Here is a 25,048-nt window from a genome sequence, read left to right on the forward strand (position 1 = left end):
GAGATGATGACGCAATCTACCCGCGGCCGCGAGGTAAACCCGGCTGCAACGCATATTCGTCGTCATCTTAAGTAAACACGGCTGAAAGTGAAAGCAGCAACATCCATTATTTGGACTTGGTTCGGATTTAAGCCGTCCGACAAACAGCAGCAAACTATAGACAGAGTGTGTGGGGTAACGGTTCGGTAAGTTAACACACGACTAATCCGTTCTACCACCTCAAATTCAAAACGAAACATGATATCACTGAATACCAGCGCGCGCGTATTATTCTCATTCCAATATATCTTAGTGGTGTAACGTTAACACATAATCTCTGTCTATGCCCGATTTTAAGAATCGTTGTTGTGTTTCTTTTTAACGGAAAAGACATTAGTTAGACAATATTATCACTTTAAATTTGGGGTTTCATAAGATCAAAGCTATAATAAACATTAGACCTACTTAAGTCTCTGCAGCTAGTGTACTTAATTTTATTTATCTGCAAAATTATGTTGTATACTTACAGTTTTGCACAATATATGTTCTCAAAACTACATATACCCTTTAAAAAAATACATTTAGCAGTTGTTTAGCAGGGTCTGTGTAACCTGTTCTGAAATGGTTTTATTATAATATACTGTATATCGTTATCGCAAGAGGCTGCAATGTATATCACAATATAGATTTTAGGCCATATCGCCCATCCCTAATTGATAGCCTATAGTAGTTGATAATAACATAGGCCTACCTAATGTTGCCTACGGACGGTAACAGTACAGTAGTAACCTTTACAGTCTATGAGTAGAACAGCTTTCTCAAGCAGTTTGTGATGCATTGTGGAAACAGGAGATGAGCCCCTGGTCTAATGCGCCACCTGGCTTGAGAAACCGGTTCACAAAGACTTACTTTTATAGTCATTAGTTGGCTAGCACACATATTCTGAATGCCTTCGGCAGAATTCAAATGAGCCATTTTAATCTAGATTAAAAAAATTTATCTATGCCCACCTCTAATATATATATATATATATATATATAATATATATATTAGGGGTGGCACGGTTCATAAAACCCACGGTTCGGTTCGTATCACGGTTTTAGGGTCACGGTTTTCGGTTCTGTACGGTTCTTGTTATTTTTTCTTTTAATCTTTAACACTACAAAAATTTACTTCAGCATATATGATATATAGCTTAATTATCTAATTATTAATTTATTTATTTAATAAATGGGGCATGTTTGCAAAATGCAGCTTCTCATTTCCCATTCCTATAGTAAGCGGTCACCGTGAGGAAACTTTCAGTGGCCCTGGAGGTCCATCCATCTGTAGTGAGAGCTAAGTGGGCTGTGTCGGACAGTTCTCTGTCAATTTCTCCTCGTGTCTCGTCATCATAGGCGTAATTTGCGGGTGGGACATGTCCCCACCACTTTTTAACAGGGTCGATATTATCTCGTAGCACGGATGTACCAATACAAATATCTCCAGTTAACTAGCAAAGTATTCGTTTCGTTCGTTTGTTAAATAAGAAGCGATTTAGCGCTGAAACGTGTTTTTTTTTTAAATCAAGAGATCAAAGTGCTCGTTGCCGCTGCGATCAGAACGGTTCCGATGTTTTTTCATGTACCGTGCCACCCCTAATATTTTTATATATATATATATATATATATATATATATATATATATATATATATATAAAATCAATTTATGCCGTCTCTCAATGAATTTTATACGTATTAGTTTTTATATATTATCATGTTAAAAACATTTTAAAATATAAAATGTGTATTTTCAACAGTTATGCTAACAACAATAAGACATTTATAACATTAAAAAAGTGACATCTGTTGATGCACATGTAATACTACGTTGTCACAGGAACATCCCAGCGTAAGATAATGAGGAAATTACATCGCTCCCTTTGACAGGTGCATTGCAAAAGACTACATAATGACACGCACCTGCTCTGCTCACTCTAAGCTCCCCACTAACAAGGGAATAAATCAAAGTGATAATAATGATCACTTTGAATTAGAAAAGATATAGCACACTAAGACAGATCAGTCTGAAGATTAGGGCTGGGTGATATATATCGCTCGATATATTCATGCGCATCTCATCAGTAAAGCTGGTTCTTTGATTAGCAATAAATCTCCATCAGCTGTTTTCAAACGGACCGCCAGTTCGTTCACAGAGCCGTAAATCACTGACAAGCTACGCCAGTTGTAGGTTATGAGAAATAAAATAACCAAAATAAACATTCCAATTTATATTATTAATACAATCTAATAATAGTTCATCAGAAAAAAAAAATATTAATAGCCTGCCTGATAATGAATTATCTAAATAGTCTAGCAAAGTATGAAAACTCATTAAACTTGTTAAAATATTTTTATGTAGGCCTGTAGTCTACAGATTAATGTTTTTTTTTCTCCAACTGATGAAGAACAGGCTATTAGCATTTAATTTGCGCAATAGGTGAAATTATGTATGAAAACAGCTCAAGAGCAAAAAATTTTTGTAATAGGCCTACACTAAAACTTATGTAACAATTTGTTTTTTTATGGATGATGTCATCACGCACAACATTTTATTTCAGTTTTGAAATAAACTTTCTAAAATGTTATTTCACTTATTTTTCTAATAATTTTTAAATGTGTTCTATTATAATGTTATTGTTGTTTTATTTGGTTATTTTATCTCTATTTTACAAAACAAAATTGTAGTCAGTTTGGAAACCTTGCACCACCTGGCGGTAGTTTCATGAAAGACTTTAACACGCGACTGAATTTAAGTTAACTCTGTGGCCTTGCAGCGGCAGTACATGCGGCGGTAGTAGGCATTTTGGTTGGCCACTTACTGTACAACCATAGATATGTAGATTCCCTATTAAATCGCAGCCGCATCTGCATGCTTGGAACGATTGAATGAGGAATCTACCAACACATATCTATGGGTTCAACAATGCGCATGATGTTGTTGTTTACACGGTCATCAAGGATATGCAGAGAGAATGTGGGCAGCCACGCCATCGTTTTACAAAGTCTCCATTTTCCTCCGTTTACACTGAAACACAACTGCAGCGTTTTCAAAAGTCTCAATTTTCGAAGTTGGAAAACGACAGAGTAGTGTAAACGATAGGCGTAACTGTTTTAAAACTAAAATCCACTAGTGTAAACGGGGCCCAAGTCGAATTCCATTACGTTGGCTTTCTCATGCCTACTTAATAACATGCCTTTTAAGTTGCATAGTAACCTGACCATGATTATGAGCCCTAATGCTAGAAAATATTCCCATTACTTGCCCTGTGCTCCCCTTAATGTGGAAATAGTATGTCGTCACAACTCTTACCTTTAAGCCAGAAAGCCAAACATGGTTTTATCATTTCTAAATATATGTAATATGTTGTTAATTTTCCATATATGTATTTGTTACCATTACACCTGTCAACATGAAAAATTCCCATGTGAATTTTAATACTAACCTTGACATTTCAGCCCCCACCACTTCAGCGGGGAAAATGGTCCATCACAAACTGAGCATTTTTTTAAAGATGACATCTCCTCTTTGACAAGCTGATGTGTCTTACAACCTAAACGAAACAATTTCTGAAATTAATCATTTAATTTGTGTTCATTATGCAAATGTAATACTACATTTCAGTAATCTGTAAATGTTTAGACAAATCAGTTGTGAAAAGGTTGAGTGTGGGTAGAAGTTCCAATACCAATATTTTTAATTCAATACCATTAAAGTTGTTCGGCATTGTGATGTTTAGCATATTTTCTTAGCATGTGAAATGCAGTAATTGATCACCACTAAAGTTTATTAGCTGGCAGTGAGTTAACTTTTGCATATGAAATATTGATTGATTTAAAGCAAAGACAGTTAAAACATACCATGAACATACAATTTGTTTTGTTTAATTGTAAATAAAATCTTGATATTTATTAGGCACCTTAATATTTTAATTTATAAGTAATATTGAACGCTTCAACAGAGTATTCCAGAGTGCCATGTAATATAATGTGATAAACCATCTTACCCTGACAGGCACTTGCTGGCTTCTTGACTTGCTTCTGGGAACCAGGTATTATTTCCTGCAGAAGAATGAAACCTTCATTAAACAGAATATACACTGATAACTGACAGCCATATTCTGAATTATACTACCTGAATCAAAATCACACACAATCAAAACACAGAATCAAACCATAGCCAAAAACACCAACAGACAGACAAGATTCAGGACACAAATATATTGACAAACCTCTGTAGAAGGTACGTGAGTAGACACAAGCTGACTCTGCTCTGTAGTCAAAGTTAAGGGTTGATGAAGACCCTGAGAAACAGAAACAAAACACATAGAACAAACTTATAACAATGTAATGTTTAATAGATTATTGCTAGAGTTCAATAAATTACTGACAGACAGGAAGAGAGACAGACAGACAGGCAGAGAGACAGACAGACAGGCAGAGAGACAGGAAGACAGGCAGACAGGAAGAGAGACAGGCAGAGAGACAGGAAGAAAGACAGGAAGAAAGAGAGACAGACAAGATTCAGGACACAAATATATTGACAAACCTCTGTAGAAGGTACGTGAGTAGACACAAGCTGACTCTGCTCTGTAGTCAAAGTTAAGGGCTGATGAAGACCCTGAGAAACAGAAACAAAACACAGAACAAACTTATAACAATGTAATGTTTAATAGATTATTGCTAGAGTTCAATAAATTACTGACAGGCAGACAGACAGGAAGAGAGACAGGCAGACAGGAAGAAAGACAGGAAGAGAGACAGGCAGATAGACAGGCAGACAGACAGGAAGAGAGACAGGCAGAGAGACAGGCAGACAGGAAGAAAGACAGGGAGACAAACAGGAAGAAAGACAGGCAGACAGACAGGAAGAGAGACAGGCAGACAGACATGAAGAGAGACAAGACAGACAGGAAGAAAGACAGGCAGACAGACAGACAGGCAGACAGGAAGAGAGACAGGCAGAGAGACAGGAAGAAAGACAGGGAGAAAGACAGACAGACAAGATTCAGGAGACAAATATATTGACAAACCTCTGTAGAAGGTACGTGAGTAGACACAAGCTGACTCTGCTCTGTAGTCAAAGTTAAGGGCTGATGAAGACCCTGAGAAACAGAAACAAAACACAGAACAAACTTATAACAATGTAATGTTTAATAGATTATTGCTAGAGTTCAATAAATTACTGACAGACAGGCAGACAGGAAGAGAGACAGACAGACAGGCAGAGAGACAGACAGACAGGCAGAGAGACAGAGAGACAGGCAGAGAGACAGGAAGACAGGCAGACAGGAAGAGAGACAGGCAGAGAGACAGGAAGAAAGACAGGAAGAAAGAGAGACAGACAAGATTCAGGACACAAATATATTGACAAACCTCTGTAGAAGGTACGTGAGTAGACACAAGCTGACTCTGCTCTGTAGTCAAAGTTAAGGGCTGATGAAGACCCTGAGAAACAGAAACAAAACACAGAACAAACTTATAACAATGTAATGTTTAATAGATTATTGCTAGAGTTCAATAAATTACTGACAGGCAGACAGACAGGAAGAGAGACAGGCAGACAGGAAGAAAGACAGGAAGAGAGACAGGCAGATAGACAGGCAGACAGACAGGAAGAGAGACAGGCAGAGAGACAGGCAGACAGGAAGAAAGACAGGGAGACAAACAGGAAGAAAGACAGGCAGACAGACAGGAAGAGAGACAGGCAGACAGACATGAAGAGAGACAAGACAGACAGGAAGAAAGACAGGCAGACAGACAGACAGGCAGACAGGAAGAGAGACAGGCAGAGAGACAGGAAGAAAGACAGGGAGAAAGACAGACAGACAAGATTCAGGAGACAAATATATTGACAAACCTCTGTAGAAGGTACGTGAGTAGACACAAGCTGACTCTGCTCTGTAGTCAAAGTTAAGGGCTGATGAAGACCCTGAGAAACAGAAACAAAACACAGAACAAACTTATAACAATGTAATGTTTAATAGATTATTGCTAGAGTTCAATAAATTACTGACAGACAGGCAGACAGGAAGAGAGACAGACAGACAGGCAGAGAGACAGACAGACAGGCAGAGAGACAGAGAGACAGGAAGACAGGCAGACAGGAAGAGAGACAGGCAGAGAGACAGGAAGAAAGACAGGAAGAAAGAGAGACAGACAAGATTCAGGACACAAATATATTGACAAACCTCTGTAGAAGGTACGTGAGTAGACACAAGCTGACTCTGCTCTGTAGTCAAAGTTAAGGGCTGATGAAGACCCTGAGAAACAGAAACAAAACACAGAACAAACTTATAACAATGTAATGTTTAATAGATTATTGCTAGAGTTCAATAAATTACTGACAGGCAGACAGACAGGAAGAGAGACAGGCAGACAGGAAGAAAGACAGGAAGAGAGACAGGCAGATAGACAGGCAGACAGACAGGCAGAGAGACAGGCAGACAGGAAGAAAGACAGGGAGACAAACAGGAAGAAAGACAGGCAGAGAGACAGGCAGACAGACAGGAAGAGAGACAGGCAGACAGACATGAAGAGAGACAAGACAGACAGGAAGAAAGACAGGCAGACAGACAGACAGGCAGACAGGAAGAGAGACAGGCAGACAGGCAGAGAGACAGACAGACAGGCAGAGAGACAGGAAGACAGACAGACAGGCAGACAGGAAGAGAGACAGGCAGAGAGACAGGAAGAAAGACAGGAAGAAAGAGAGACAGACAAGATTCAGGACACAAATATATTGACAAACCTCTGTAGAAGGTACGTGAGTAGACACAAGCTGACTCTGCTCTGTAGTCAAAGTTAAGGGCTGATGAAGACCCTGAGAAACAGAAACAAAACACAGAACAAACTTATAACAATGTAATGTTTAATAGATTATTGCTAGAGTTCAATAAATTACTGACAGGCAGACAGACAGGCAGAGAGAGACATGCAGACAGACAGGAAGAAAGACAGGAAGAGAGACAGGAATAAAGACAGACAGGAAGAAAGACAGGAAGAGAGACAGGAATAAAGACAGACAGGAAGAGAGACAGGCAGACAGGAAGAAAGACAGGCAGACAGACAGGAATAAAGACAGGCAGACAGGAAGAAAGACAGACAGACAGGAAGAGAGACAAGACAGACAGGAAGAAAGACAGACAGGCAGACAGGAAGAGAGACAGGCAGAGAGACAGGAAGAAAGACAGGAAGAAAGACAGACAGACAAGATTCAGGAGACAAATATATTGACAAACCTCTGTAGAAGGTATGTGAGTAGACACAAGCTGACTCTGCTCTGTAGTCAAAGTTAAGGGCTGATATTGTACCGTTTGAAATATAATATATACCGGTATTTTTACAGTACCGGTATACCGCGCATCCCTAACACACACACACAAGACTTAAACACAGATCACGGTTGGATCACATACAGTCACTATACTGAGTCCTCATATACCAAATCATGACCTCCTAACCCATGACTATAACACACACACAATAAACACAGATCACGGTTGGATCATACAGTTACTATACTGAGTCCTCATATACCAAATCATGACCTCCTAACCCATGACTATAACACACACACACAATAAACACAGATCACGGTTGGATCACATACAGTCACTATACTGAGTCCTCATATACCAAATCATGACCTCCTAACCCATGACTATAACACACACACACAATAAACACAGATCATGGTTGGATCACATACAGTCACTATACTGAGTCAGGGATGGAAATTAGCACCCGCCACCAGCCAAATGCGGGTGATTCTGTGTTGTGGCGGGTAAACTCGCTTCACCTACCGGCCACCGTGGCGGGTAAATAAAAATAGCATATTGATTCACACGCACGGCGGACACTTTTAGAGGAGGCACACCTTCAAAAAAATGTGGCGTTACATCGCAGGCGTTAAGATGTCTGCAGAGAAAACAGCTTTGCATTGACTTAATATTGAAATCACTCGCGCCTGACGCGCTATTCGCGTCCGGTGTGAACCATGGTGTGAACTAGGGCTGCAACGATTCATCGAGTTACTCGATTTACTCGATTACAAAAATTCCTCGAGGCAAAAACTCTGCCTCGAAGCCTCGTTAAAGTCCTATGACGCGCACTATACCCGCAGGGATCTGATTGTTTCACACGGACCGAGAATGCGTTGCCATAGCGCGTGATACATTTTGAATGTAGTTGGCGCGATGGCGGAGAGTAAAGATGTCCATAAACGGCAGAGAATGTCTAAAGTTTGGGATCGCTTCCTTTCAGCGTCACTGAAACAAGGTAACGATTCTGTCCCCCGCATTTCTTTGTTTGACGGACCAGCGCCAATATCTCCGCCCGTGCCGAAGCCGATACATTGATGTTCGCTGAATATAATCACATACTGTATTTGTAGTGATGTCGTGATGCGGTTTGACTAGATGTTTAGCTTTGATGTTTTTAAGTAGTAAACGTATTCACGTTCAATTGCAAGAGAGAGTATAGCCTAAAAAAGAACCCCTGCTACACACACACACACACGTGCGCACCCTCGTCTCTCTCACGCGTCCGGCAATGCATCACATATGCTTAAACTTTTATGTAGCCACGCAACAATAATTTCAGCATGCATTCACTGTATACACCGGGACGTGATGGAGGAACAAATATTGTATTGCAGTCTTTGCGAGACTTTGTTTGTAGGCTATGTCACGTCTGCCAAATACAGACAACAAAAAAATGAAACTCCCCAGCCTGCTTTTCCAAATACACTCGTACTTTGGGAAGACATAATCGGCTACCAAAGTAATTGAGCATAGAACATTTTCAATTAACAAAAAATATAATACTACAAAACGTGCTAATATACTTCCACTAGCCTAAGTGAGAAACAAAATGCTGTTCTTTTTCTATTTAACAAAATGCATATTTGCAATAAAACATTCCCCTTTTCAAAGCTACACTTATTTATTTATTTTTAATAAATTGTATACCTTGCCGTTTGGCTTGATATTTTATATTCATTTAATTTATTTTTTTTCTCTGGTGGGTAATTTGCAGAAGGTGCAATCCTTTTTTGTAATGTTGTATTAAGAAGACAAAATTAAGGCCAAATGGCCTTTAATATTTAAGTTTGTATTCATAGTTTTACATGTCATACATGTTTTACAGTATAAAGTTGACTTAACTGCATTGTTATATTGTTGGCACTGGCACTTATAAACACTAAATGGGTAAAAAGTACAATAAATAGGCTTAGTTTTGGAGCCAAATGTTGGAGTTGGAATAAATACCTGTTTTTTTGTTTTTGAGAAATAAAAGCCAAATGCTTGATCATTTTACAGCCACATCATTTTCGTTATGCATTATTTCTTTTGGTTGTTTAAAAACAGCAATTTTTATTTTTCTGATTACTCGATTAATCGATCGATTAAGTGCTAGATTAATCGATTACAAAAAGAATCGATAGCTGCAGCCCTAGTGTGAACGCACCAACGCGACGGTGGAGCGTTTTTAAGATTTCCACTCTGGAGGATGGTTTCACTTTTTTGCTTTTTAAGCCCCCAAAACCCCGTCGCCGTCTAAACGAAAGGCACATCTGATAAAATATTTTTACGTTTTCACCCGCGAGCGTTCTCGTGTAACCGGGGCCTAATAGTTTCATTGTTGGGAGGACTAAAAACCTAAAACTGGAAGCCAAAAGACCACGAATCATCCAAATGCCACATCCAGGTAAAAAAGAGAAATATCTATATATGAATATATATAAATGAGAGAAAGAGAAAATGTCAGTATTTCATTGAGACTTGAGATTAAATAAACTGCTCAAGTATTATAGTAGCAATATTTTTTCGTAATATTTTCAGGGCAAAGAAAGAATTGACTCGGGTCTTCGTTCAAGTTTCATTTGTTTACTGAAAGTTCTTGCACATACAGAAAATAAACAATAAATAAACTCAAAAACGTCAAAAACGTTGTTGCTCCGTCTTTCTTTCGTTCTTTTAGGAAGTGCGCAATTCTTAAAGGGAAAGTCATTCTTAAAGGCGCTAAGAACACTTTCAATACTAAAACGGAGCAAACCATTACAACTTAAACAGGGGGGTGTTCAACTAATGTACATAAATAACATGAACTTAAATTATACTTAAACATTTAAGCCTTTAGTGGTAAATTATAATTATTCCAATTATGGCTCTTACAAGTATTGTAGATCTTATAGTATTAATTTTAATATGCAGTTACACATTGTCGGTTAAAAACCAAAAAGTGGCTGGTAAAAACATTGAGTGGCTGGTAGATTTTGAAATCCACCAGCCACAGTGGCCGGTGGACAAAAAAGTTAATTTCCATCCCTGTACTGAGTCCTCATATACCAAATCATGACCTCCTAACCCATGACTATAACACACACACACAATAAACACAGATCACGGTTGGATCACATACAGTCACTATACTGAGTCCTCATATACCAAATCATGACCTCATAACCCATGACTATAACACACAATAACAGGGCTCGAATTTCGGCGCGGGATTGCGGGTATTGCGCACAATTTTAATCATTCCCGCAGGTCTTCCATTTATAATGCGGGAAATTCCCGCAAACATTGATTCATTTTAGCATGTAGGTTGTATTAGTAAATTAATCCACTCAGATTATAAAATCAAATCAGTCATTTTCAAACTGTCTGCGAGATGCAATTTCACAAACAGCGTGAGTGATTCAGCGGCGCTGCGACTTTTATCTCTCGTCTCTCAAAATGGGTTGCACAAGGCAATCGTTAAGCGCGCTGCAGGCGGCGATAATACACTCTTGCGTTTCGTGCATCATTCTCGCGTTTCGTGCATCATGAGCAACTAAAGTTTACCATTTGCACGTCTTTTTAAGTTTTACCAGTTTAAACTTTCACGCGATTTTGAACTCTTCAGTACTTGCGCGCTGTCTGAGAGATGTTTTTTTCTCTGCACACATACGAGTAAAGCCGCCTCACAAACAGCTCGCGGGTAACAAAAGTTATTTTTCGTGGATTATATTGCTTTAACAGTCAAAAACATGCGAAAATCATGTCAATTTTGGTCTTGGTGAGTATCCTCTAAACACAGTCGGTTATGTCTTAAATAAGCATAAATCGCACGTGACCGTAATGAAAACAAGATCCGTGCACTAGGTCTTAAAGGGACAGCAGCCATGTGTCTGTCATTAATTTGGTTGTCAAAACAACAAAACATAGCTTTCATTTTAAGGAATCAGGATTAATAGCCTATTTAATTTAGTCAGGACTAAAATACTACCCAGTGTTATTTTACATTTGATTACTTTATTCAGTCTTTGTATTTCTGAATACTAGTGTTAGACCTAAGCAAAAACTTCTCTTTATTGTGGTATCTTTATTCTATTGTATTTATTTGTGCTACTTTTTTCAATTTAATTCAAAGATTGAAATTAAGCTTCATTGAGTTGTGTAAATTCTTAAGAACAAAATTACCCCATTGTAAAAATGCAATGAGAGAGCATACATTTAGACGAGATAAAAAAAAGTCTAAACTCCCCCCTCAAATTAAAAATCCCCCCCATAAGAATCACCTAAGGGGGGATTTCCCCCCCCCATTTTCCAAAATGAAATTCAGGCCCTGCAATAAACACAGATCACTGTTGGATCACATACAGTTAGCCTACTATACTGAGTCCTCATATACCAAATCATGACCTCATAACCCATGACTATAACACACACACACAATAAACACAGATCACTGTTGGATCACATACAGTTACTATACTGAGTCCTCATATACCAAATCATGACCTCATAACCCATGACTATAACACACACACACAATAAACACACACAAGACTTAAACACAGATCACGGTTGGATCACATATAGTTACTATACTGAGTCCTCATATACCAAATCATGACCTCCTAACCCATGACTATAACACACACACACACACAATAAACACAGATCACTGTTGGATCACATACAGTTACTATACTGAGTCCTCATATACCAAATCATGACCTCATAACCCATGACTATAACACACACACACAATAAACACTAGGGCTGTACCAGAATATTCGAGTATTCGAATATTCATTCGGTGGGTTGGTATTCGATTTTCAAATTTGACATTCGAATATTCGTTTTAATTTTTTATTTATTTTTTTCACACCTGGCATCCCCCTAGAAACGGTTCCCATTCGCGCTTGAATGGGGCTGTCATGCGTTTTCTCAGATCGGATAGCTCTCTCTGATTTATCACTATGAACAATGAACACATAAATGTGTTTTTGCAAAACGGATATGAATCCGAACTTCAAATCCCACGCTATAGGCAGATGTAATGGAGTGCACGTCACCAGCAACAGATACGCTGCATGCATTTTACTGATCGTCAGCTAAAATTTCTAAATCAAAGGTCGCAATAAGAGAGCGGCAACAGTCCTGGTAAGATCATTTCGGTTCTTTACTTTTAATGAAGTTGATTGTGTGTTAAAGCATCTGCGACCCACTTTCACTTTGATTTGCGATAGTTTGCACGTTGGCTTGATGAATAGATGCTGATCTGCGGTGACGCGTGCTGTAAGCGTCGTCATATCTGGCTATAACATGATATAGCCTAAAACACGCTCTCACACGGTTATTTTTTTAGCATTTTTGGGGGAAATACAATACTCTTATATTTTAGAGCGCAGAACATCGGAGTTTGTATGGGCAGAAGTGCATGCCTGAGCGTGTAGGGCAGGCTATAAGCTGCGTTGCCTTGACTGTGGAAATAGAATATAAACAATATATTAGCCTACCCTTTACTGTGTCAGTAATTACTGTGCTGCTGATTTCTGATTTGAGAGTTATTTGTTACTCAGAAAAATATTAGGCTGTGTTTTGTATCACTAGTGCAGTGTCCGTTCTCGGAGCATATAACCCCTGCGCGTGAGGCGCGCGCACTTCCCGCTCGCGCTGTTCTGTATTAAAAGTTTATTAATTCTGAACGTGTCACGTCTCGCGTGTCTATATTGCACCAAATGTGACACTACACTCGTGAAGTCGATTGGATTAACGGTTCTAAATGCAAGATAAATAATCTAAATGCAAACAGACAGACGCATAGAGATTCCTGCCTTTATTAGAGAGAAGAATATGTTCAGCCCCCTCCCTCCGAAGCTTCGAATATTCGATGCTAATTCCTATCGAAGCTTCGAAGCTCAAAAAAATGTATTCGGACCAGCCCTAATAAACACACACAAGACTTAAACACAGATCACGGTTGGATCACATACAGTTACTATACTGAGTCCTCATATACCAAATCATGACCTCATAACCCATGACTATAACACACACACACACACACAATAAACACACACAAGACTTAAACACAGATCACGGTTGGATCACATACAGTTACTATACTGAGTCCTCATATACCAAATCATGACCTCATAACCCATGACTATAACACACACACACAATAAACACACACAAGACTTAAACACAGATCACGGTTGGATCACATACAGTTACTATACTGAGTCTGCTGGAGAAATTTATAGGGGAAACACTGAGTTACTATACTGAGTCCTCATATACCAAATCATGGCCTCATAACCCATGACTATAACACACACACACACAATAAACACAGATCACGGTTGGATCACATACAGTTACAGTGTTTCCCCTACAATGTATTAAGCAGCGGCGCAGTGCCGCCGCTGGATTTTCAGCGCCGCTGCAAAATCTTCACATGATCAGTAATATCACGACATTCACTTACACACACCGAAAAACACTGAAACATGGCGACCGGCGGCACTGCTAATGCGATGGCTCAGAATCCACTTGTTGACAAGAAAGGAGGAAAGTGCCACAAAATGGAAATATTTTTGATTAGGCTCATGTCACGTTGCCAAGGGGCCTATCACGTGCACATGCAAATATTTTAAATGTGGGCGCGCAGCAAGAAGCTCATAATAGAAGCGACGCGGCGCGTTCGTTTTCTCAGGCGCGCCTCTGTTCATGGTTGTATATTAACGACAGATGCCACGGGAGAGCAAGCACGCGCTTGTGGAAAGGAGAAAGCGGTACGAACTTTTCTCCGTTGAAGTCTATGGGGTCGCTGTGTCCATTTTTTTTACTGTCTATGGAAAATATGGCGTCCCGCCCCTCCGTGTTCGGCGATCAGGTTTCATTTTCGCGCAGGTTGTTTAGTAACTTCACGTGCGGGTCTTTTCCGCTCTGTGTTTGCGCCGCACTCTCCGTTCCGTGTGTGTGTGTGTGTGTGTCGGCGCACTGCGCTCTTTGTTTGCGCTGCGCGTTCTGCTCTGTGGTTAACGGCCCAAACGCTCCAATCTGACCAATCATGTACTGTAGGCTACCGATCACGCACTGGAAAAGCAAAGTCCGCTCAAATAACATGAAATTTCTCAGTAGTAGACTTCTGTTTGCTGAGCTGGTATATGATAGGCAACAATGGTAAAATGACCTGCTCTGATCACATGCTCTGGTAATAATAGCTTTATGACTATAGGCTACTTTATTTTGATAATTAGTCAAAAAATAAATCTGTTAAATCTGAGTATGTTGCATAGAACTGAATGAAGAATAATATATTGATGTTTTATATTTTAATATAGGGCTATTTTCTGTCCAATTTGTGTGGACATTTTTCTTTTTTCCCCTTTTTTGCGCGTTTAATTAAATTAGTGATTCTACATTTAAATATTGATGATTACAAGTTTGGGGGAAATGCGATTAATTGCAATTAATCACAGCAAATTGTGAGATTAATTAGTTAATGTTTTTAATCGATTCCCAGCCGTAATCGATTAAATATATATATTATGTGTATATATATATATATATATATATATATATATATATATATATATATATTTTACATATTGCCCCTTTCTTACATTTGAGCCCCTGATGAACTCTTTGCACGTCCCTGGAGGTTAGTGAAGTAAAATAGGCTATGCAAGCTAGTCAAAAGTTGAAAAAGTTGAAAAGTTTCATTTGGATTTTAATGTTCAAAATGTCTACAGGATAAAATAAATGAAAGTACTGGTTACATGATGATGTATCTAAGTGCTAAAGTGTGTTACAGAAAAAAAGATCAGTAGTGCAGGTGAGGGAGGAAAGAGTTTCATTTTCCACTATCAATTTCTACCTTACAGCTGAAAATTAACAATAATGAAAAACATGAATAATCCTGTCCTAATCCTGTTTGTGGCCAGTTCAAGGTACATGCTGCAATAATCATGCCTTCTGTTGATGGTGTGTCAAATTTGTATGTCTCAAAATGTCCATTTCTATCCACAAAACTTGTCAGAAGTCATGTTTTAAGGGGTTATAAAAAAAAAAAAAACGTAAAAAAACCCGCGAGCGGCTTGGTAACAACCTCCGGCACGTAACAGCACCGCTGCTGGAGAAATTTATAGGGGAAACACTGAGTTACTATATTGAGTCCTCATATACCAAATCATGACCTCATAACCCATGACTATAACACACACACAATAAACACACACAAGACTTAAACACAGATCACGGTTGGATCACATACAGTCACTATACTGAGTCCTCATATACCAAATCATGACCTCATAACCCATGACTATAACACACACACAATAAACACAGATCACTGTTGGATCACATACAGTTACTATACTGAGTCCTCATATACCAAATCATGACCTCATAACCCATGACTATAACACACACACAATAAACACAGATCACTGTTGGATCACATTAGGGCTGCAACAACTAATCGATAAAATCGATAATAATCGATTATGAAAATCGTTGTCAACGAATGTCATTGTCGATTAGTTGGTCTCCTTACGTCACGGGGAGCGTTACTGATGACGTCACTTTCATGACAACGCAGTCACGCGAAATGGCAGAGAGTAATCGGAGAGAAACATCAGCACGGCAAGCAAAAACTGTATATTCTCATTATATGAAGATGTGAAAATGGTATAGTCTAGTTTAATTCAATGCTACTGTGTAAACAGCTTTGTTTACTAACTTCGGGACAGTTACACTAGATCTATTTTGTATCGAGCATCAGGTTGCGCAATCAGTTCGCTCGCAACATAAGTGATGGATTAAAATAGCGCTACCGCAGAAATAGGTTAAATTAAATGGTGTTTACAAAGTGAAGCACTAAATATAAAGGCAGTTAATAACAGCAGCAGTAAAATATTGTTTTTTAGTCACTGTAGTCAGTGGTTTTCAGCGAATGCTTGTGCAGTAGCAGCTAATACATCATTTTTCCTGTACTTTTAATCAAGGCTGTTGTCAGCTGCGTACATCCATTCCGCTCTCTTTTTATAGCATTTGTCTACTAAGGGATAATCCCACTTATTACATGGCTACCCACCAAATAAATCAATAATTTTACACAAAATATTGATTTAAAAAGGAGTTTATTGATTTAAAAATGAAAACCGTCTCTACGGTTAGAATCCTGCGTCCATAGCAACGCTCTGTTTTTCTGGTGCGTTATACTTCGCAGCGGTCTGTTATCAAGAAATAACAGATCGCATTCTACATTGGAATTCAAAATCTGCTGCTTAATATCTTATTACAAACATGTTTGTGTCCTAATTTCATAATGTGAAGTTTATATGAGCAGCGCAACTCAATATTTTGTTTTGTTTATTTATATTTTGGATATTTAAAGAAGTTTTACTGTTTAAAAACTGGACAAACTTTTGTGTTTGGGGTTTAAAATGTAAAAATTAAAGATTATATTAGTAAAACTCAATGTGTGGCTTTTGCACTTTTTAAAGTACACTTTTACACATAAATACCCTGATTTAGGGTTTTATTTAGTTATAAACAAAAATAAAATTGAATTTTAAAAAAAAAACCTATCCGATTAATCGCTTAATCGAAAAAATAATCGTCCGATTAATCGATTATCAAAATAATCGTTAGTTGCAGCCCTAGATCACATACAGTCACTATACTGAGTCCTCATATACCAAATCATGGCCTCATAACCCATGACTATAACACACACACACAATAAACACAGATCACGGTTGGATCACATACAGTTACTATACTGAGTCCTCATATACCAAATCATGACCTCCTAACCCATGACTATAACACACACACACAATAAACACAGATCACTGTTGGATCACATACAGTCACTATACTGAGTCCTCATATACCAAATCATGACCTCATAACCCATGACTATAACACACACACACACAATAAACACACACAATAAACACAGATCACTGTTGGATCACATACAGTCACTATACTGAGTCCTCATGTACCAAATCATGACCTCATAACCCATGACTATAACACACACACACAATAAACACACAATAAACACAGATCACTGTTGGATCACATACAGTTACTATACTGAGTCCTCATATACCAAATCATGACCTCATAACCCATGACTATAACACACACACAATAAACACAGATCACGGTTGGATCACATACAGTTACTATACTGAGTCCTCATATACCAAATCATGACCTCATAACCCATGACTATAACACACACACACAATAAACACAGATCACGGTTGGATCACATACAGTTACTATACTGAGTCCTCATATACCAAATCATGACCTCATAACCCATGACTATAACACACACACACACAATAAACACAGTATAGAACTGTATGTGATCCAACAGTGATCTGAGTCCTCATATACCAGACCTCATAACCCATGACTATAACACACACACACACACACACACACAATAAACACAGATCACTGTTGGATCACATACAGTTCTATACTGAGTCCTCATATACCAAATAATGACCTCATAACCCATGACTATAACACACACACAATAAACACACACAAGACTAATTAAAACACAGAGCGAACAATAACAGAATTTCTCTAGAATACAAGATTCAGGAGACAAATATATTGACAAACCTCTGTAGAAGGTAACTTTACGTGAGTAGACACAAGCTGACTGTGCTCATAATACTAATGTGTACTAAATACCTCGTGTAGATAAATCTTGAACACCTTGTAAGTTACTAATTCCATAGCTCGATTTATTTACGTTACATAAGCCCAATTCGGACGTATGTAAAAAAAAAAAGAAAAAGTACTTATCTAAAACTCATGGATTCTAATGGGGATTTAACGTTATTCACAGTGGAGGAGCGAATTCTTACTTTAACGTTGTTCGTGAGTGCTCAAAAAGGGTTTTTAACACTGGATTTTGAATCGATTTCTTCTCGTAAACTTAGAGATGTAAATGTGGGCGGTAGTTAAATTATCACACGACCTCATAGTTTGTCTAAAAACAGAAGCCTAATGTAAGGTAACTCGGCCAGGGATTTTTACGAGGGTGGTGAGAGATCAACACCGACAAAAGGCGAATTGGTCTGAATCCATGATCCATCTCAGTTTTATCGCTGAGATCATAAAAAAAATTTTTTTACAGACGTCCATGTGAGAAACCATTAGCCTACCGTCCGAAACGAGCTAAGGAATTAGTATTTATCTAACTTATATGATGTAATTAGTAGACAGCAGTATCACGTGGGCACAATTTAACCAAATGTGTGAATAAGTAGTGTTATTTTGTGGTTATATTTTCCCAAAAACCATGTATCTGATAACCTTGTCTTCAATTAAACTGTACATGTGGGTGAATTTACCCTTAAAGTGTCGATGCAGGGAGTTAACTTCTAAGTAACGTTAACGTTTACGTTAGGCCTAGCTACTGCTGAAATCACTTAGCTAACGTTACGTCCCCACGAGAAACAATTTCCTTCCGAATAGGGCTAAGTTATAATGTGCACATTTTAAACAGCGCTCTGTGTAAGTTTAATAAATGTACAGAATATAAAATAAGAAGGACTTACTTTTTTTCCAGCTCCACAAGCGCGACGAATCATCTCCACGCTCTTGGTTGGTACTGACGTTTACCCGCGATTGTATGAAACGGCGCGAAAGTGTGTGTAGATTGGCGCGAATGTGTTTTGTATTGCAATACCAATTCCCGCCTACAGAGGCGCTATTCGAAGTTCACACATACACATCATGGTTTAAAAGGACCTTATTTGTTAAGGTCATAAAAAGCATGCCAACTGTTATAATGGCCAAATAACAATATGAACCAATAAAATAAGTCATATAATGATCATTTAGGTCATCATATTAAATAATCATAATTTAAATCATATTTTTTTATCAACTTAAATTCTCTGAATTATGAGGACATCAAAAATGGCCTCATAAACCAAATGGTCTCATAATGCAGGTGTGTAAACCTGAAAATTGGTTTCATAAACCACATATGCCAACACACACACACACACACACATATGTGTATGTATGTATGTGTGTGTATATGTGTGTGTATATATATATATTAAAGAAGCACAATAAGACAAATACAATAGAGATACAAATTAAACTAATTTTTTTCAGATACTGTAGGTTTTACTTAACATGTATACATTTATTTAACATCTTTTGTTGGTTAAAATTAATGACAGATAGGTATTTAATTTGGAATGTTGTCCTTTTCAGACGGAAGGCATGCATTAAATACTGACTAACGTTCAGTTTTCACACACCTGTTCACGTTCACTTAATCTATAACTTACTGTATTTATGTGAGATACTCTACTACACAATAAACATCTGGACTGCTGTGTGTGTATTTGAGCGCTGAGAACTGATCGCGCACTGTATGTGAGAACTGAGGAAGTGGAGCGTGCACGAGAGAGAGCACTTCTATCAGCGTGATTCTGGCCTATCCCACCTTCATTAATTTTAAGTTAATCGACCACTAATTGTGACTCCCGGGGAAACGGGTCGTCTGGTCACCTCATCCCTGGCCCTTCGGGTGCTGAGGCCATTGTTTCAGATAGCTAGCTCATGTTTTATTAGTCTATCCATCCACTGCGGCTGTTATACTGACCAGATATACAAACGGCCCTTATCCGATCGCAATCCAATGACAGGGAACGCACATTTTGAAGGACAATAGCCTATACGATGCATGTCCAATAGTCCTCAAATAACATTATAGTCCAGTCTCGTCTAGTTAACGAAAACGCTGCATAAATTTCGTCATAATTTCGTCATCAGATATATTATTTTTTATCTCATCAGCCTCTCGTCTTAGTCACATAAAAAATTTACTTTAACGAATATTTTTCGTCGTTGTCTTAGTTAACGAAAATAACACTGCCAGCGTGCCGTGCATTGACTGTCTGCAACTTAACCCCGTCAGTGATGAGTTCGCTAAGGCAGGACCAATCATTTCATGAAGATACAGGGGGGTGGTCGGTTTTATTTTTGGGTCAATGGTGATATTTAACTTTATTATTGCCAAAATAAGTAAAATCAAAGACATCATTCATTGTATTATTATTTGAAATATACTCAATCATGATGGTTTATATAGTGTATAATATAATAACATTTTTTAAATTAGTTTTTACCTATTTGTTGGGCCCCCTGTCAGCCAGGGGCCCTTGGAATTGTCCTAACTACAGCGCCCATGCATCCTATACCGTATTCTAAAATGATCTGATATTAACTTTTGCATGGATTTTATTGAAAAGAGCTTAGGCTCATGTAACCAGTCATTTCACAGTGTGTCTGTGAAACGCTGAGGTACCGTAGTAGTTTTGTGCGCGCGTGAACATCATTGCAATGTACAACAAAAAAAAAAACTCACGTGGGAAACACTTAACGTAACGCGTAAATTCAAGTAACTAAGGTCTAAACATGGACTAAACATGAGATAACGTGTACGTGTTCTTAGAATTCTTTACATTCCCCCGAACAACAGGAACGACGCACTAAATGAACTGTACCAGCACATCAGTGAGCAGCAGACAGCACACCCTGATGCTTTTCTTATCATAGCTGGGGATTTCAACTATGCTGACTTAAAGAGTGTGTTTCCAAAAATACACCAACACATTACCTTTCCAACACGAGGTAATAACATTTTGGACTTTGTTTAGACCACACAGAGAGGAGCTTACAAAGCCCTCCCCCACATCGGAGCCTCAGACCACATCAATGTCATGCTAATGCCTGCATACAGACCACTCATTAAAGTCACCAAACCAGTTCATAAACAGATTCAAGTGTGGCCAGAAGGATAATCAGAGGTTCTTTAAGACTGCTTCGACACAACTGACTGGGACATGTTTAAGTAGGCTGCCACATACAATAACTCCACTGACCTCCAGGAGTACTCAGAGACTGTCACTGCCTACATCAACAAGTGTATTGATGATGTAACAGTCACAAAAACCATAACTGTCCGGGCCAATCAGAAGCCGTGGCTGACAGGGGAGGTCTACAGACTCCTGAAGACACGGAATGCTGCCTTCAGAGCTGGAGATGAGGTGGGCCTGAGAACAGCCAGGGCCAACCTGTCCCGCAGCATCAGAGAGGCTAAGAGACAGCACTCCAGGAGGATAGCCCATCAATTCATCGACAGCAGAGAGACTAGGAGCCTGTGGAAGGGGATACAGGCCATTACGAACTGCAAGCCCCCACCACGGACCTGTGACCGCATACATCTCTCTGCTGAATGAGCTGATTACCTTCGCTCGCTTTGAGCAACAAAACCGCACCAGTGCACTGAAGACTCCACCTCTGCCCGGAGACCAGGTGATGACACTGACCCCAGACAGCGTGAGGAGATCCTCCAGTAGGATCAATGCATGCAAAGCTCCGGGTCATGACAACATCCCTGGGCGTGTACTGAGACTGTGCAGCAGAACACACTGATGTCTTCACAGACATTTTCAACATCTCACTTAGTTAGACAAACTACCACCATCATTCCAATTCCGAAGAAGCCATCTCCATCCTGCTTCAATGACTACCGTCCTGTTGCACTTACTCCCATCCGCGTGAAGTGCTTTGAATGGCTAGTCATGCACCACATCAAGTCTGCCCTCCCCCCCTCCCTGGACCCCTTCCAGTTTGCATATCGGTCCATAGTGCATGCCAACCAGTCGACCGATGATGCCATCGTCACTGAGTCCACTCAGCACTCACACATCTGGACAAAAAGGACTCATATGTCAGAATGCTTTTCATAGACTTCAGTTCAGCATTCAACACAATCATCCCTCAACAGCTCATTTACAAACTGGTCCAGCTGGGGCTCAACACTTCGCTGTACAACTGGCTGTTGGACTTTCTGACTGGAAGACCTCAGGCAGTACGGGTCGGCAGCAACACATCCAGCACCATCACACTGAACACTGGGGCCCCCCAAGGATGTGTGCTGAGCCCCCTCCTCTTCACTCTGCTGAACCACGACTGCTCACCGTCACACAACTCTAACCTCTTCATTAAGTTTGCGGATGACACAACTGTGGTGGGTCTCATTAGCAACCGAGATGAGACAATCTACAGGAGGGAGGTGAGCCGCCTGGCCGGGTGGTGCATTGACATCAATCTCTCTCTGAACATGGAGAAAACAAAGGAGATTGTTGTTGACTTCAGGAGAGCGCACGCTCAGCATGTTCCTCTGACCATCAATGGTGCGACTGTAGAGAGAGTGAGCAGCACCAAGTTTCTGGGTGTGCACAACACAGAGGACCTCTCCTGGACTGAAAACACAGCAGCACTGGCCAAGAAATCACAGCTGCGTCTTTACTTCCTCTGCAAACTGAGAAGAGCCAGAGCCCCGCCCCCATCATGTACACCTTCTACAAACACCATCGAGAGCATCCTGTTGAGCTGCATCACTGTGTGGTATAGCCCCTGTAACGAGTTCTGCTGGAAGACTCTACAACGCATAGTGAGAGCAGCTGAGAAGATCATTGGTGTCGCTCTCCCCTCCCTCCAGGACATTTATGGAACCCATCTCACTCGCAAAGCCCTCTGCATCACAGGTGATCCCACTCACCCGTCAAACAGTTTCTTCAGTCTGCTGCCATCAGGGAGTCCCAGGTCCTTCCACCCCCACTAATATACGATGGCATGCACCAGTCACATCAATCTACTACCTCATCATCATCAGTCAGTTAAATAAAATAACTGCTCTTGTGCCCTTTGTCAATTTATCAGACTGAATAAGCTTCTTTTTTGCACTAAAAATCTGCACTTCACTTCACAGATTTGCACTCTATCTACCATGTGCCTTGCGCTGTTAATTTAACTTTATTTTTAATTTTATTTTGTCTTTTTTACATTCCCTTATTGTATAATAGTTTCTTATATTTTATATTTGATCTAGATTTTTAGGCTCTACTGTTAATGTTATCTGTATGCACCAGGGGTCTGAGAGTATCGCAATTTCGATTCTCTGTATGTATGTACATGTGGAAGAATTGACAATAAAGCAGACTTGACTTGACTTGAGAATGAACACAAAATGACAAACTTTAATGTTTATGGAAACTCACCCCATAAGAAACAGAAAAGTATTCTTGCAGATCTCGTTGCCTTCAATGAAATAAGTAACCATCTCTGAAGTTTGCACTGTGTGTCTGTTTGCCTCTAAATGTCCAATAATTCGCATGTCCTGCCACTCTTTTTCTGCAGCTAAAGAATCCAGCCGCATGTTGTACATAATGTCTGGAGAAAGCTTCTGGCTACTTTTCTCCTCATGTAGTATTTACAGTCAAAGTTGCGGATTTTCCCCATTTCTCTGTCTTAATCCCCATCAGATGTTACTATCGATAAAGCCTCTGATATCTTGCGGTCCAACTCGTCTGACGCCAGTCCGATACATTCTTCCTCGCCTTCATCTTCGCTCAGTTGAGGATTGTAGGCATGGTTCAGCTCGTCTGCGATAATCCTTGCGGGGTCCATCTTCTTTGAATTTTGATATCAGCTAGAGCCGGCCAGAGTGCTGCATAATAAGTCCCTTGGAGGGCGGGGGCAATAACAAAAGAAACACCAGCCGGCTTATCTAGTATGGAAATACACAGACAATGACACGCCCCTACTGCACGCTCTAGTCTCTTAAAGTCAAGCCAATTTCAACCTCAAAATGTACGCTTTTAAATATACCAATACTGCTATCTCAAACACGGAGAGGTTTATTTGTGATTTCAACTAACAGATTCTGCAAAAAAAAACTAAACACTTTCTCATTTTGCTCGAAAGTTGTGCTGCGGGTTTCCGTGATCGGTCACAATTTTGTTTTAAAAACAACAGCGAGCACCACAAAACCATTTAAAGAGGCTCGTTCAGCGGACTCCATGCGGGATAGTCAACAAAGTAAGATGACCTCAACTGTATGGCATGCTCTCTTCATTTTAATTAAATTATCATAATCACATTTTATAATTTTGTCTAAAACCCATTAAATTCAAGTAAGATCAGGGTGTGTGTGTGTGTGTGTGTGTGTGTGTGTGTGTGTGTGGCTTTTGCACATCATTTCATGCAATTGATTGCGTGGCTGCAATAGATGCATTCCGCAGCATTAAGGTTAATGATTCTGTCCATTCCATTCTGTCACCGATGGAGTTTCGGTTTCCCTGCCGCTGTTGCGTCTGGCTTGCTTAGTTGGGGTCACTGCATCTACAGCGATATCGTTGACTTGAGTGCAAATAAATGCAGACACTATTTAACTGAACCGAGATGACATCACTGAATTCAATGATGAACTGCCTTTAACTGTCATTTTGCATTATTGACACACTGTTTTCCTAATGAATGTTGTTCAGCTGCTTTGATGCAATGTATTTTGTTTAAAGCGCTATATAAATAAAGGTGACCTGACTTAATGATTAATCGATCAATTGATCGTTAATTTAAACTACGATCGATCATGGAAATGATCGAAAATTGAAATCCCTAATATAAATGCATATTTACTGAATGCTGAGAGAAAATGAGAAAAGTATAATGTTTGCCTTTCTAATTCTTCAATACATATATAAAAAAAAGTCCCACTACAAACGCATCGGCCAAACAGAAAAACTTATCAGCTGATGCTGATAATTAAAAAATGCAAAATATCGTCCGACCACTCTTTAACACTTATACACTTAGTGTGTATAAGGATCT

At 39.3% G+C, this 25,048-nt stretch overlaps 2 protein-coding genes across 3 annotated transcripts in view; one reads left to right on the forward strand and one right to left on the reverse strand.

Annotated features, from left to right (window-relative positions):
- The window catches only part of LOC132106048 (gastrula zinc finger protein XlCGF57.1-like), a 431,800-nt gene that overhangs the window by 284,579 nt on the left and 122,173 nt on the right, over window positions 1-25,048 (reverse strand). The window lies entirely within an intron of this gene.
- Window positions 1-25,048, forward strand: part of LOC132106084 (gastrula zinc finger protein XlCGF8.2DB-like) — a 55,193-nt gene that overhangs the window by 29,064 nt on the left and 1,081 nt on the right. The window lies entirely within an intron of this gene.

This window comes from Carassius carassius, chromosome 26 (genome assembly GCF_963082965.1).
Source record: "Carassius carassius chromosome 26, fCarCar2.1, whole genome shotgun sequence".
In the NCBI taxonomy this organism is placed as follows: domain Eukaryota; kingdom Metazoa; phylum Chordata; class Actinopteri; order Cypriniformes; family Cyprinidae; genus Carassius; species Carassius carassius.